The sequence below is a fragment of the Ochlerotatus camptorhynchus genome, unplaced genomic scaffold (assembly GCF_037179485.1).
Source record: "Ochlerotatus camptorhynchus isolate MF236.1 unplaced genomic scaffold, CSIRO-AGI_Acam_v1.1 ptg000622l, whole genome shotgun sequence".
NCBI classification, from domain to species: domain Eukaryota; kingdom Metazoa; phylum Arthropoda; class Insecta; order Diptera; family Culicidae; genus Ochlerotatus; species Ochlerotatus camptorhynchus.
In genome coordinates this window covers 121,494-138,249 of record NW_027041101.1, presented here as the reverse complement: position 1 = coordinate 138,249, position 16,756 = coordinate 121,494, and the positions used below count along the sequence as shown (strand labels likewise).

General features: G+C 38.4%; 1 protein-coding gene across 1 annotated transcript in view; it reads left to right on the top strand.

The window, feature by feature from the left end:
- The window catches only part of LOC135714148 (uncharacterized), a 48,672-nt gene that overhangs the window by 21,092 nt on the left and 10,824 nt on the right, over positions 1–16,756 (top strand). The gene's annotated exons all lie outside the window — the stretch shown is intronic.

Here is a 16,756-nt window from a genome sequence, read left to right as displayed (position 1 = left end):
AAAAAAGTACTGTTTTATGAACAAACGTCCAAAAGTAACATGGGACTGATATGCCTAGAACGGCAGTACAGCTATTAGAAAAAAGTATGGCTTCTGAGGTTAACTTAGTTGTCACTCTCTCTCTCTCTCTTTGCATAACCCAAGTCCCTTTTACAGGGCTGGTAGCGAGTCACTATTTAGTAACTTGGTCACTTTTTTCAAGTCAGTCACTAAAAAGTCTCTTTTTTTAAGGCCAAGTCACTAAAGTCACTTTTTCTTGTAATAAGTCACTGTTTTCAACTTTTTTAGCGTGAATTTATTTTAAGATTGATTATTCTTTGCGTTGTGACGTTTAATCGTCTTTCTCTATATACAGGATGTCTACTAGTTTTTCTCGATAAAATTACCGGAGTTTTCCAAGTAAGTAAGTCCAAGATCTAAAAATTTTCAATGTCTTGAAGTTTCGTATTCCATGTACAAGTTCAAGATAATGAAAATATTCAAAGTGCCAGAATTAAGTAAACAAATAAATGATTTATTTCAAGTTCGTAATTAACTTTATGAAAGATTAGAGACCTTCAATGCAGTCCCATTAACTTTACAACAATTGTAGGAACTTTGGAGAAGTTCTGAGGAATGAAAGGAAAGGCTGAGAATTTCAGTGAAGCTCTATAAACAAACTACAGAAACCTAAGGGAAGTTAAGACGCTGAAAATATGGAATACTTACAGGAAGCTGTCAGAACCTCAAAGCGGTTCTTTTAGCATCCGAGACTTTTCAGAAACTTTTATGAAGTTCCTCCGAGAACTTCATAGGTGTCAAGCTTGAGAAATTTAGAAAACTTGAGGGGTATTTAAATTTTTTTAGAAGTTCTAAGCACCTCAGAAAAGCTAGATCGATTAAAAATCTATAATCGTAAATTTAGATAAATTCAAGATAATTCCATGATGTGCTGAAAACAAATCGTGAACCCTTAAGATGTTCCGTGAATTACAGAGAAAAAAGAGACCTTCAGTGAATTTCTGAAAACTTCAGAAATATTTCAGAAACTTCACATAAGTCCAAAGAATTTCAGGGAAATTTAAAGGTGTTTACGAGAATTCTATTTATTTCCCAGCAAAACCGAGGTCTTCAATAGAACGAATGGAAGCTTCGAGAACAACAAGACAGGCCAGAGAATCAAAGGGCAGTTCATATAATTTCAAGGAAATATTAGAAACCATAAAGAAGTTTCGAGAAACTCAGTGAATTTCCAAAACCTTCAGCAAAGCTCCGAGAGAATTCCTGGAAATTTTATGAACATGAGAGTATTTTAAGGGTGTTATATCATGGAGATTTCAAGAAATTTAAAAAATGCGAATCCTTAGCTAAGTTGATTAGAGAACATTAACGCAACATTAGCAAGCAGCGATATCTTCAAGAAATTCCAGAGAACTAAATATAGATATTTTTAGATAGTTTAATGATATTCAGCGAAGTTCCGAGTACTTCGAGGACGATCAGATAGCTTCAGAATAATCCCATTAACTTAAGCAAATTTGCAGCGACTTACAAGGAGTTCCGTGGAATTATAGGGTATTCCAAGAATTCTATGATTGATCCTAAAATGTGAGAAACGTCAGGGAATTATGAATATATATCAAAAAATTTGCTGGTTTATTAAACAAATTTAGAGAACTTCAGGTAAGCATAGATAAGTTCAGGGAAAAGCGAGTGTTAATAATGGTTATAATACTTAAGGAACATTTTCGAAACTTCAAGGCAAATTAATTGATTTCAGTAAAGTTGCGGGTTCTTCAAAAAAATACTGATAAATTCAGGGCAGTCTAGAGAACTTTAAAGAAATCCAGTAATCGTTTAGCACCAGGAAAGTCTAGACTATTGAAGAAGTTTTAAATTAGTGTCGATAATTTAAGGGATGTTTTATGAACTTCAAAAAAATCTTGAGAACTTTAGTGAAAATCATAAAACTATATTAATTATTTCGTTCTAATTCCATGAAAATTGCGGGAGCACAAAAGTTCCATAAATTTAGAAAAAAGTCGGAAACTTCACAGAAGAACAATATATATTTTTTTAAATTTATTTCTTACTGAAGATTAATCCACTGTAAACCTTCAAAGTGTGAATGAAAATAACAAGAAAAATTTAAAATTCATTATTTTCCTTAAAATATCCTTAGCAAGATTTTTTTTTTAATTCCGTGAGACTTCCAGGTAGTTTAAGGAAACAAAAAAAAAACCTGAGGATTCCCGGTTTTCCAGATTTTTGAAGTGGGTTTGGTTACAAACTTTCTATTGAATCTTTCGCTTTAAAGGTTCATATCGTACATAAGTGTTTACGAGATAATAATTGAATAAGTCTAAAACATCAAACATTTATTTGATGTACCTTATCTTAGGTTACTTTTTAGTCACTATGTTTACAACTATAAGTCACTATTTTGTCACTTATTTATTCAACATGGTCACTAAAATCACTATTTCTGACAGCAGTGGTCGCCACCAGCCCTGCTTTTAAATATGAATTAAAAATTATGCCGTAGTAAAAACGGTCGATGTTTATTTTACCGATTCCAAATGGCTAAATAGAGATTTACATTTTACTATAACAATAAAAAAAAATCCATGAAATGGTCTATTCCGGGTAATGGTTTTCCGAAAAATGTCATACTATCCTGCTGAGCACTCGTGTTTTTTTTTTTTTTGCTAATTCCGGTAATAATTTGAACCAACTCAGGGTATATCCAAAGGATTTCTGAACCCGTGCTCAGAGAATGTCATTCGTGATTCCACCTTTTCCGAAGATTTCCGCATCATCTATACTGAAACGTTAACCGAATAGCATTTATCAACACGATATTAGCGCTCATCAAAACAAGCAATGCATCATGATTCATTCATTACAATCCACATGGTATTTTGGCCGAACCATCATCGTCGTGTCGAGGTATGTTTTTCCCTCCACATTTGACCGTTTTCAGTCTATTTTTGTTACTCTTGTTTTGGTCCCCAATTAGACGCCGCGGCCGTCGTCGGTCATCACATTCGCTGCTACACCACCTATCATGCCTCCATTACAGGCTACATACAAACAAACGTCCCAGCACACCATCACAGTAACATAGCGCGCAGCGGTCACAGACCGATCGTCCGTCATGCGACCACCATCTGTAGAATACATTTTCTTCCGTGCGCCTAGCAATCGTCAATCGTTCGTCATCCCGTCGTTGCTCTGAGAGTCTCCCCAGTAGGTTAGTCTCTTTTGACTCTTGACAACTTGTCAACTCGGAATGAGGCAGTCAAATTCTCGTTATTTGTTATTTTGGAAAAAACAATCTCAAAACATACCTATTTGTGGCGGCGTGAATTGGAAATCGAAATGAACCTTTGAACTGTCGTCTGCAATATTATTATTTAAAAAAAAAACGCCATCAGGACACAATGATGTCGCGAGCGAGAACGAGAAAACACCCGGCAGGGTGAGGGTGGCGAATATTGATTAAACACCTGGCCGGCTATTTACCGCTAGGCCGCCGTCCCATCTCAAAACCAAAAAGATGCGAACAGGGAACTGCTGTTTGGGCCGTCGTTGTCGCGTGATGACAGCGGCAAAGATGAACCCTTGAGGCGAATGATGGGGAAGAGGCGAGCACAATGTGGCAGTGGCGGTGGCATATCCGACATCGGGAAATTAGGAAAGCGAACTTTTCCTTTTTCGCCGGAGGGAAAACGCTATTGCACAGAACTGTGTGTGGGATTGCGAAAAAGGGAAGTCCATTTGAAGGTCATTTCCTTGGATCACGAGAAGTGACACGCAAATGATGGTTCAACCGATGTCCTTTTTTTTATATGAAGGATGTAACGGAATGTAGACAATAGATATTATGTAAGTCACAGCGTAGGGTAAAGGTCTATCAACTTAGTGTTGTTCGGGCACTTTCTTCTTCTTTCTTTGAGATAGCGCGCAAACTGGAACTTTGCTCCTTAATATTGATAAAGTTTTTGTTTACTCAAACTATGTACCGGTTAATAGGTTATTATTTTCCATTTAAGTATGGGAACTACCCCAATGAACACTGCACATTGTAGTCAAAATACGTATTAATTAAATAGGAAATTAAAACCTTTGTTTGCTCTTATTTTGTAAGCATGAAATCTTAGCAACTGTTCGAAGTCTCCCAATTCTAAAAGCTGTTTTACCAAATTCTGTATCTTGAATTTCTGTGCCCGAGGACTTAACAAATTTTTCAATGTATGAACTTACCTATGTAGATAATTTCTACATTTCTAGAAAATAACTTTTCATTGGAATGTACTCAATAATTTCCTTAGAAGACATCTAAGTTGCTTTCTGGATTCCCCTCAATAATTTTATAATTCTTTCTGCAGTTACCTTGACATTCTTGGCCATAACAGCCTTAAAAATTCTCAGATACACTTGAAGCGTTGCCTCTAGGATACTCTTAGAATTCACTCTACAGTATTTTCAATAATTATCGTGAGAATTCCCTTAAATTTATTTCCAAATTCTCTTTAGAAGTTACCGTTCGCAAAATTATCCTTGAAATATTTCTATGGTTATGAATTTCCTTGAAGTTTATCTCAGAATTTCCTGAATCTGAAAAGAACTTTCTGGAAATTCTCATGATTTGTTTTTCATTAAATCCGCCGATAGTTCAGCTTAGCATTTTCAAATCATCCTCCCGAAATTCTCTTTAAAAATCTTTTAAGAATATTTTAAACATTTATCAAAGATAACATGAAGAAAAAGAGAATGATTAGTAGTTATCATTTCATTCCACTACCATGCTTACCCTTGAAAAATACGTGTATTTCGTCTACAACGTGCAGACTTCTTCAGTGTCTTGTACTACTAATACTCGACTGACTCAGTACAAGATACTGACAAATTCTGCACATTGTAGATGGAATACGCGTATCTGTCAAGGATAAACAATTGAGGTAGTGGAATTAAATGGAAATTACTAATCCTTCTCTATTTTAACATGTGTACAGTTATTCCAAAAATGGCCAACCGTTAGGTCAACCATGGAAACCGGGAAAATAGGGAATTTTAAAAATCCACAAGGAAAATTATCTTGTTGAATAAATTTCTGAATTTCACATAGGTGGCACATGTTTTAATAAATCTGATCACCGTTTATAAATTCAAGCAGATCAAAACTAATCATTTCGTTCTGCGCAACAACAAAGTTGCAGCAAGATGAAAAAGAATTACCTAAGCCTAAAGTAATTTAATATTCTGTATTTATCGTTATTTTCATGATCTTTTTCGAATCAGTTGCACGTATGATTCTGCGATGATAGCGACATGATTCGTTGATCGCAGAATAAAGCAAAAATTGACAGCTGAGTATGCTGTGACTAATTGTTGAATCGTTTTTAATTACATAAATTTATTAGTAACAGGTAGATTAGCAGAACGAATCAATCATTTGCTTCCTAGTATAATACATAATTGTGATATGGGCATTGATATAGAGATAAGTAGACACAATGGTTAAGCAAATACCCTGTGCATTGGCATAACTTTGAGGATTGCTTAACTGCAACCAGGTCCCAGGGCTTGTCTGTATCTTTACATTTTGAAAGATGCACACTAGTAATGCCAGTTGTGGTGCAGCGGACCAAAAGTTTGTTGAAATTTAACTACTAGCCAAAATTGAATAATTGTTTTCTAAATAATTTAGCCTAATGGCTGCATTTTTTTTTTATTTGGTTCAAAACTTTTGAAATGCCACATCCACCATTTTCGAAACAATGAAAAGGAAATGAACTCTTCACAGAATCGCTTCATTTCGAGCAATATCATTTTCGTGTAAGTCATTGCGATTCTTGTTATCGAGTCACGATGAACATTCCTCCTGTTAAACAAGACTTGACTATCGCTTGTTTTGTTCGTCAAGTGTATCAGCACACTTCATTTGAAGCAAAGGCTTGTTTCAATTGACACAATGAATGACTCGAAAATTACTTCCTTCGTTTTTTTTCACTTTCACTTCAATTCGGGGTTCATTCGACTTGTCACGCGTCGCATCGTCAGGCATCAAAATATAGTATCCGGATAGTATCCGCACAATATCGGCCAATAAGGATGGCATCCGGATTATATGCAGTAATAATATAATATTTACAAACAGACATAACTCTTTGAATAAGTTTTTCTTGAAAACATTGCACCTCAATAAAAAGGACATCAGTAACGACATCTCTCGAGCTTCTCGCGAAGAACAAGCTAGCTCGTTAACTCGCAAATAATGTTACATGCAAACTAATCCAAAATAGTGACCATTGGTTTTCTGAAGTTTCAGATACCGTAAGATATGGGTATTTTCAGAACGGAGACAACGCGTATATGCTGAAAATCGATATCGGCTGCCAAAGATGGCGGCCATTGGGTTTCAGAAAAGTATCAAATATCCTACAATATGAGTATTTTTAGATCGGGAAAAACGCGTAGATGTCGAAAATCGATATCAGATACCATTTTGGGATCCAATATGGTGCCCATTTGGTTTCAAAAAATGTGGCAAATACCCTACAATAATGGTCTTAGCGGAACGGGGACGACACGTAAATTTAGAAAATCGACATCCAACGCTATTTGACACTTCTTCTGAAATCGGAAGTCACCATCTTTAGTTTCAAGATGGCATCGGTCATCGATTTCTGGCCTCAAGATGTCACCCCGATTCCAACAATGCCCACATTGATCAGTATTTAACAGTATTTTATTCTTATTTTCATCCAAAGCCACCATCTTAGATTTTAAAATGGCGTCAAACATCAGTTTCAGACCTCTAAACGTTACTGGGATTAAGAAATCAGTGCTAACATTTGAAAACGGCACAAAAGCCATTTGTAAACAAATGGTTTGTGGGCCCTTTACTCACTACTTGAAGTACACCCACGCGACACAACAGCAACATCGGGTAGGGGAAATTTTCCCCTTCCTGACGATGCTGTTGGTTTGCGTGGGCGTTCTTCGGGTAGCGAGTAAAGGGCCCACAAACCGTTTGTTTACAAATGGCTGTTGTGCCGTTTTCAAATGTTAGCACTGAAATACCCACTTTGTTGGGTATTTGACAGTGTTTCTCACTTTTTCTGAAACCAGAAGTCGTCATATTGGATTTCAAGATGGCGTCTGACAACGATTTTTGGCATCTACGTATCATCGTTCTGAAAATACCCAAATTTTAGGGTATTTGAAACTTTTCTTCAAAACCGAAATTTCTTGGATTTCAAAATGGCATCGGACATCGATTTCCGGCTTCTAGGCGTTACCCTGATTCTTAAATAAAACATGTTTATGGGTATTTGATAAAATTACCTACTTTTTCTGATATCGGAAACTGCTATCTTGGATTTCAAAATATCGTCGAATATCGATTTTCATTTTCTAGACCTCATCTCCCAAAAATACCGATAGTGAAGGGGAATTTAATAGTATTTCCCTTTTTTTCTTAAAACAGAAGTCGCCATCTTCGATTTCAAAATGGCATCGGTGATCGATTTCTGGCCTCTAGACTTCACCCTGATTCTAAAAATACCCACATTGATGGGTTCGGCATAAGTATTTTCCACTTTTCTGTAATCCGGAAGCCGCCATCATGCACATCAAAATGTCGTCAGATATCAATTACCGGCCACTAGACGTCCTCCCGATTCTAAAAATACTAAAATTGGTAGGTCGGCATCAGCATTTCCCACTTTTTTCTGAAATTGGAAGCCATCTTATTGTATTTCAAAATGGCGTCGGTCATCGATTTCCGGTCTCTAGACGCCATCCCGATTCCAAAAATACCTATATTGATAGGTATTTGACAATAATTCCCACTTTTTCTGAAATCGGAAGCCGCCATCCTGGATTTCAAAATGGCGTCGGTGATCGGCCATTTCTGGCCTCTAGACGACACCCTGATTCCAAAAATACCCATATTGATGGGCAAACAAACCACCCGACAATGATTAATTTGACATCCCCGTGCGCAGATCTTTGCGCATTCGCGTAATTGAACCGAGTGAACAATCAACAAAAGTCAGAAAAACGCGCGAATTTGTATCGAACAGCTTCGCATCAATGGGAAAGGAAGTTCATTTGACAATGAAAGACGAAATGAACACGAGTTGATGTTGAAGGGAATCTGACGTGATCACCATATTCCACTCACGTTCTGGAATGTGGCTTTGACACTTGAGATTTGGCCTTCATAAGACCCCCTTCTGTCTCGCAAAATCAAAATCAAAAATCAAGTTGATACAATGCTTAAGCAAATAAAATTAATCCAAATGAATAGAAAAAAACGTTTGAACGAACGAGTGAGAACGTTTTTCACATACCTTCAGTTTCTCGCCTGTTTAATTTTACTGCTGTCAGTTTCGAGTCAGTTGGCTATTTTGCTGCTCGTCCGAGTTAATGAATTTGCCCATAACTGTATCCACTCTATCAATCTATCCACTATATCTCTCACTCAAAATATGTTTATGATGATGATGATGATAATGGTCTGCCATACCGATAGCTGTGGGTTCTCCTCACTGTTGAACTTGATCAAGCTTAATAACCTCTGATTGTCATCAGCAAATCGCTGTATAAAGGTCCAAAAACGAATAGATGGATTGATAGGCAATTCACTTCTTCATTTCCTTGGGACAGTTAAGAATCTCCTTCCAAAAACTTGATCAGTCAATTGGTCAGAAAACGAGCCATCCAACCGGAAGATGCCCCAATGAATGGGGCGAAGAGCCCGCCCTTTATCCACGAAATTTAGTAACAGGGAATTGCAATTGATGTTTTCACTCTCCCCATCCAAATCGCTGATAGTCCCTCATCATCCCGAAATTTTTTATATATAGTAATATATAATATAATAATCAGATAATCAGAAGCATATCGTCTAAAAAATATCGTTATACAATGAGATCCCGTCCTTGACAACACGACCCTCTTCCTTTTATCCAAATCAACATAAAGCCTTCTAATATATAACTCAAAATATGTTAAAATGTTTGAAAACACATAGTTTTGCAATTGTTTGCACGAATGCCATAGATACAGCAAAAATACAAATTTAAAGTAAGAGGGAAAGCCGTAAAAATACCTTCTGATTCTACTTAAATAAAATTAACCCTCACTACCCAATCCCGTCTTCTCGAAAAACAATTCGATTTTTTTTAAACAAATGTTGTGCCAATGGTTGAAAAGACACACTATTTATCTACCATTTACGTGGACATTTGGAATAAATCGGTTGCCAAAATATTCTATAAAGTTATGCTTGATGTTGCATTTTTGCAAGTTGAGCAAGAATTATTAAAATGAAAGGGTATTTTGATGATTTTGCGACTCATATAAATTCAACTCCCACTGGGTGTTACACACATTCCTGAGATCCTGAGGGTTGATACAAATCTATCTCCGTAAACGTTGTTAGTTGTTGGAAAATTTAACCTCCAAATGGGTATGTGTTTCTTTTAATAGATATTACACCTAATTTCGTCTGACTTCTTTGGGTGTATTGGAGCGCTTTTGAGTAAATTCAAGAATAGTAAAGAGTTCAGCGAAGAGGCTGATTTTTTTCTGAACACTTGTAGTTCTTATGTTCTTAACAGCCTGATTAGGTCAGAGAATAAACTTAATGAAAATTTTGGATAATGACCTTGCTTGGGTGAATTTTTTTTTTCTTTGATTGTTTGGAGTAGCACTTTTATGATTGAATAATGATTCAAAGAAACGTAGACAAGCATTGCCTCGACAGCATAGAGTGGCTTTATTGGGTATTCCAGGTCTTCATTGTAAATCTGGTTAGCTATTGCAATTGCGATGAAATTAACTTACATAATGTTGGTGGTGAAAGCGCTGTTTTTATGATTTCCCACTATAGGAATCTGGCCGTGAATTAGTGATTGGTTAGTTGGTTGTCTTTATTAAGGAGATTTTCAGCCAGACGCCCCAAATTACAGAATTAAAAAATTGAAAAAAAGTGTCCGGAGGGGGCACTTCTGAAAGATGGGGGGAGGCTCCAGAAGGGAGTCCCTTTAATATGGATTTTTTTTCCTCTGTTCGGGACCAGTAAATTGATCTATTGTAGTATATCCCGTGTCCTTAGTTTAGTGCATGTCGTATTACTCCATCACTATTGAGAAATGATGAAGTATTCGATTTTTTTACAGTTGTCACTCTTGCATTTATCGCAAGGATCCGACTCTAATTGAAAGGTCCCGCTATTTATACCCTTCGGAGTGTTGAAACACCCTCCAAAGGCGCGCCCCTTTGTCAATCAAAATTGGATTCCTTAGCAACAAAATTAAGGTATGACACCGATAATGACCATGCATCAGAACCCTAGTCTTAACCACTTCAAACTAGGGAACAACGAAGAGAAGATTAGGAATCACATAGATGAAGACAACTAACTCATTTTTTTCTTTGTTTAAAGATCATCCTCGGTAGACAAAGCCGAGTCTTGTCACTATCAACAAGGCATAAAAAGTAACAAGGACTAAGATGTGTTCCTTGGATTACTGAAAAATCCTATTCCTCTAGTTTGAAGTAGTCAGGACTAGGAATCGGTGGTAGATCTTACATCCCGTAACGTACCACGAAAAGGTGATCTGGAATACTTATGTGATACAGAGTGATAGGTACGGTTATTGTCTTTTGATGCTGACTCATTTTATGTTGGGAGGTGGAGGGTTTCCTGGGATGGCTGGCGGAGAGGAAGTCCTTGTTCTTAGCTGTGGTCGTGGTTGTTGAAAGTGTTCGGGCTGGTCGTGGTGTGGTGTACAGGTAGTTGTCCTCATGGTCGGAGTTGAGGGTATGACAGCTTGCATCATTGAGGGGTCCGCTTTCGGAGGTAATGTCTCGGTCGGCTGTAGTCACATTCGTCATATGCCTCGCGGAGGAAAGCCAGTAGTGCCGCTGAGCGGCAAGGATCTACACTAAGGGCGTCTCGGATGCTGCCGGGGATGTTGAACAGATTTCTAGCTCCTTGGTATTACGGGCAGTGGCATATAAAGTGTTCCACCGAATGGTGGATCTGGCACAGTCAGGGCTGGTAGCGAGCCACTTTTTAGTGACTTAGTCACTTTTTTCAAGCCAGTCACTAAAAAGTCTCTTTTTTCAAGGCCAAGCCACTATTTCTTGTAATCAGTCACTATTTTCAACTTTTTTAGCGTGAATTTATTTCTAGATTGATCATTCTTTGCTTTAGTCTTTTAATCGTCTTTCTCTATCCACAGGGTGTCTATTCATTTTTCTAAATAAAATTATCTGACTTTTCCAGGTTTTTCCAGTATTTTAACGGATAAATTCCAGGTTTATAATAAAGCTAAATTTTTAAATGCCTTAAAAATATTCTTTTTTTTTTGTAGATAAAAAAACAACAGCAATTTACCCAAACGTTCAAGATATTGAAAATTTTCAAAATGCCAGAATCAAGGAAAAAATAAATGATTTATTTCAAGTGAAGAAATTATGAGAATTTCAGTGAAGCTCCATAAACAAACTGCGGGAACAAAAGGGAAGTTAATACGCTGAAAATATGGGGAACTTACTGGAAGCTTTAAGAACCTCAAAGCGGTTCTTTTAGCATCCGAAAATTTTCGGGAACTTTTAAGAAGTTCCTAGAATTTCAAAGAACTTCATAGGTTTCAATCAAACTTGAGAAATATAGAAATCATGAGGGGTATTGTGCATTTTTTTAAGAAGTTCTAAATACCTCAGAACAGCTAGATCTAGAGATTTTTTGGGGAATTTCAGACCTTAAGAGCAATTTTCGTAGCTTAAATCCAGACTTTTGGAGCAGTTTGAATATCTGTAATCGAAAATTAAGAAAAAATCAGGACAGTTCCATGATGTGCTGGAAAAAAAATCGAGAACCCTTAAGATGTTCCGAGAATTTCAGGGAAGTACAGAGTCCTTCAGAGAATTTATGAAAACTTCAGAAATATTTCAGAAACTTCACAGAAGTCCAGAGAATTTCAGGGAAATTTAAAGGTTTTTACGGGAATTCCATTTATTTCCGAGCAGCAGAACCGAAATCTTCAAGAAGTTGCAAAAAACTCAGGGAATTCAGAAGCGTCAGAGATCAAACAAATTGCCGGATTATTAAACAAATTAAGATAAGTTCAGGGAAAATTAGGGACCCTTTATAATGGTTATAACACTTAAGGGAAATTGTCGAAACTTCAAGGCAAATAATTGAATTTCAGTAAAGTTCTAGAGAACTTAAAGGAAATTCAATAATCGTTTAGGCAGTTTAAATACCACCAGGAAAGTCTAGACTATTGAAGAAGTTTTAAATAAGTGTCGATAATTTAAAGGGAAGTGAACTTCAAAAAAATCTTGAGAACTTCAATGAAAATCATAGAACTATATTAATTATTTCGTTCTAATTCCATGAAAATTGCGGTAGCATATAATTTCCAGAAATTTAGAAAAACTTCGAAAACTTCACAGAATGACTGTGGTCTTCACAAACATTTCGAGAACTTTATAGAAATCTATGGAGCTTAAGGAAAGATCCATGAACTTCAGGATTTTTTTTATGAACATTGAGGAGGCCAGTTCCTTTAGTTTCAGAAAATTAGTGGGAAGTTTAAAGCAGTTCCCAGATTTTCAGATAACTTCAGAGACGTTTAAAAGTTAATTGAGGTCTTCGCATACGTTCAGAAGCTCACTGAAGCTTAAACATTTTTAGGGCGGTTCAATTAAATTCAGCGCAATACATTCATGAGAACTGCTAAAACTGAGAAGTTTTGAGAATTTCAGAAAAGAACAATGGACCTCAGAGCAGTTCCGTTAACATTAGAGAAGTCACATAAATTTAAAAGAAGTTTAGAAAACTTCAGTGAATTGTTAAACGTTTATAGGAGATCCATGATCATTGAAAAAAATTAGGAAACTTTAGGAAGTCCTAAAAAGCTCAGGGAAGTTTAAGAATTTGATGAGAAGTATTGTGAGTATCAGGCTAGTTTCTCAAACTACAAAAGAACTTCAAGGCAGTTTCATTAACTTCAGGAAAAAATTGGGAACATTCAAGTAGTTCTGAAAACCTCAGAATAGTCCATTCCATATTCTACGGAGATTTCCATTGAAATATTCCTCAAAATTTTGGTGAAGGTATCTTCCGAATTCAATTTTCTTTTAGTTTTCCTTGGAATTCTCCACAATAAGAAACCCTTTCGAAAGATTCTTCGAATATTCATTGAATTCATTTCAGATTTCCTTTTCCATCTCACTCCTTCCATTGGAATTCTACTCACATTGAAAGTCTCCTAAGAATTTATTGGCATTTCTCCTCACAAATTACTAAGATTTCTTCTCATATTTTGTTTGGCAAACTTTCCTGAATTCATTTTCCGAATTCCTTTGAAGATGTCCTGGAGTTATTCTCAGATTTAATTGTAATCCTCCTTTTGGTATTTTCAAAAAAAAATCCAAGGACTTATGCTCCGGAGTCGTTTTCTCCCACAAACTTTATGAAATTATGCTCAGAATGCCCTTGAAATTTTCCTCTGAAGCACCTCAGAAATTCCTAAGATTTTTCATTAAAAATTACTTTTAGGTAACTTTTTAGTCACTATTTTTACAACCATAAGTCACTATTTGGTCACTTATTTTATCAAAATGGTCACTAAAATCACTATTTTTAACAGCAATGATTGCTACCAGCCCTGGGCACAGTGGACAGGGTCGGTGGAATTCGCCATTTCCCGTTATGTTGTGTGAGATACGGGTGTGTCCTGACCTAAGCCTGGAGATCACCACTTGAGAGCGGTGATCAGGTAGGTCCTCCCAGCGGCGTGTCTCATCTTTAATTTTACGGATCAACAGATTTCGTGAGTCCAGCCAGTCCTGCCTCCAAGACTCCCATGTAATTTTGGAAAGCCAGGTTTTCAGATTCGGGCCTCATTTGTCGACCTGAAGATGCAAAGTGGTCAGCTTCGACGTTACCCTGGATCCCACAGTGACCGGGTATCCAGGCGACGGTGGTGTTGGGTGGAGCAGACCGGATGATGGCTTGGATCCACGGGTGTGTGGGGTGCTCGGCGTCAAGGGCGGCTACCATGCTGGCGGAATCCGTGAACAGGATGATGGGTTTGCTGATGTCGATGTATGTGTGGTGATGTCGACGTAGGCGGCGGCTGCCTCGGCGGAGAAAATGTTACATTGGTCAGGGAGACGGTGGTACACACTTACATCGGGGCCGGATACCCCAATTCCAGCTCTCCCTTGTGCAATCGAGCCGTCGGAATAGCGGATCGTATAATTGTTGTAGCGACGGTATATTAGGTCCCTGTGTACTTGGGTAACGGCGAGAGGGCTAGAGCCTGCCTTAAAGGTATGCTTGATAGTTGGGTCTATCAGTGTTCACTCAGCTGTCGACAAAAGCAGGCCACTCTCGATGTGTGCTACGCGATCGTCTGTTTACTCGGCAGCAACCATTGTGTGGTCCTCCTCAGTGTTCTTCATCAGCAGTTCTTTCGGTCGATGCGTCGTCGACTTTGGAAAGCAACCGTTTCGTGATGAGTGTGTGAGTGCTGACCACGTTTTGCGTCCATTGCTGCAATGGACGCGCTCTGACCCTCGTTGGCGTACAACAATTTGCCATACAATGAAACCACTGGAAGCGACTCCAGTTCTGATGGACGAGGCTTTTTGGATAGCGGAAGATAAAGTGTTTATTGTGTTGTACCTTTTGACTATAGCTTTAAGATGTATTGTATAGTGACCATGAATCCTCGGCTCTGTTAAGTTAATTCGGTTGAGCCTTATCAAATAAATTAATATAACACACAGTTGGGTCTATGGAGATTTTGGGCAGGTTCCAACCTCTGGCTCCAACCCAGTGGACCGTGGACACTGGGGGGAGCGCCTGGTCAGCAATCCTAGCGAGGAGCTGGTTTGTTTCCTCTAGGAGGAACACTCCGTCGCTTGATCCAGTAGTTTTTTCTAGGAAGCTGACGGCTCAGTGGCAGATGGTGAGGGCGATGAGGCGGTCGAAAGGAAGGATTCCTCCCTCGACGCATGCTGCCAAACCCGGAGTTGACGGGAGTAGATCGGAGGTAGTTCGGATGGCCCTTTGATACACGGGAGTGAGTTTCTCGATGAGAGCTGTTCTGGCCATGCAGGTTAACTCGATCCCGTAGGTAAGCCGCGTGTTGATGATCGCTTTGGCAATCCGGGTCCGGAGGTGCCGATTGCTATCTGGGTGGCGTCTGGCGATCGAGCAAATAAGGTTCAACCTTGACCGGCAGTTAGATTTCACCTCATCGAAGTGGGATACGAACGAAAGGCTGCGGTCAATTCGAACTCCCAAAGTCTTGACGGTTTTATGCTGCGGGATGGCCTGAGATCCGAAGGTGACCAGTGACGTCAGGGATCGGTGGCTATGGGTACAGATGTGCAGACAGCTGAAATCCGGCATTGATGGTCCAGCGGTAAATGTGGTTGACGGCTTGGGACAGTTTAATGCGGAGGATTTTCATTGTATTTTTAACGACCATAAGCACTATGTCGTCGGCGTAAACGAAGATTAGGATCCCCGCTGGCAGGTTCCTGAAGACTCCGTTCATTCTAACCAGGAATAGGGTGACCGCAAGGACGGACCCCTGGGGCACACCTCGCGGAAAGTGTTCGAACGGTGGTTGCCGATGATGACTTGGAAGGTTCGGTGGTGCAGAAAGTTTTTGATGAATTGGAGAATGTGACCTTTTAACCCCCAGTTGGCTAGTTGTTGGATGACCTCCGGCATCCAGGCCCGGTTGCACGCCTTTGAAATGTCCAACGTTGCTAACTCCACGTGCTGGTTATCTTTCATTGCGTCGTGGAGGGCCTGACCGAGCGTCCCGAAGTACGTATTAGTACCGTGCCCTGGACGGAACGCGTGTTGACGGTGGTCGAGAAGATTGTGTTCGTTCAGGAAGCCCATGAGTCGACGGTTAATCATCCGCTCCATGATTTTGGGTGTGGAGCTGGGTCTGGGATAATTTTCTTGTGGAGCTGGGTCTCAAATTCAGGGTGGCCAGCAAACCGGGAATACCGGGAAATATCCGGGAATTTGAAAAGTAACCGGGAAAACCCTGGGAATTCGGCGAGAGAACCGGAAAAAAAATTAACCATACCAGAGGAACAAGGAGTTTCAGAATAAACGATCAAAACAGAGTGATCCTTTACCAAATGATGAATTGCTCTATTTGCTATAATGTTGTTCAGTAATATAGCAAATTGATTTTTATTTTTTCAACTTCAGATGTAGAGTGCATGGTCCTTAAAAGAAAATATTGAAGATGCTGAACGTTGGAAACAAAAATTTGTAAAAACCGAAACTGAATTATTCTTTTCAGGGGTTTTAATTTTTTGTTGTTCAAAATTCTCATGAATTGAATTCCTGAATTAACTTGGAACTCTGCTCTGAATTATCTTGAAACTGTTCTAAAATAAACCAGAATTTCCTTGCAACCCCTTCTAAGAATTTAATTGGAATTCTTGAATTCCCTTGAGCCTATCCGGAGACTTTGATTCCTTTGAAAATCTGTTCCAACATTTATGTTACCTCTATTGAAAACAGCAGAAATCTTTCAAAATTTCATTTAGAAGCCCCTTGGAGTATTTTAATGAATTTCTTTCTAATTATCAGCAAATTTTTTGCAATGAATTTGGTTGGAGTTCTGGTGATAAATCTTTCGCACTAGGGTTGAAATTATTGCCAGAACACTCTTAGAACTCTGTTTCTTGTTGAATTCTGATC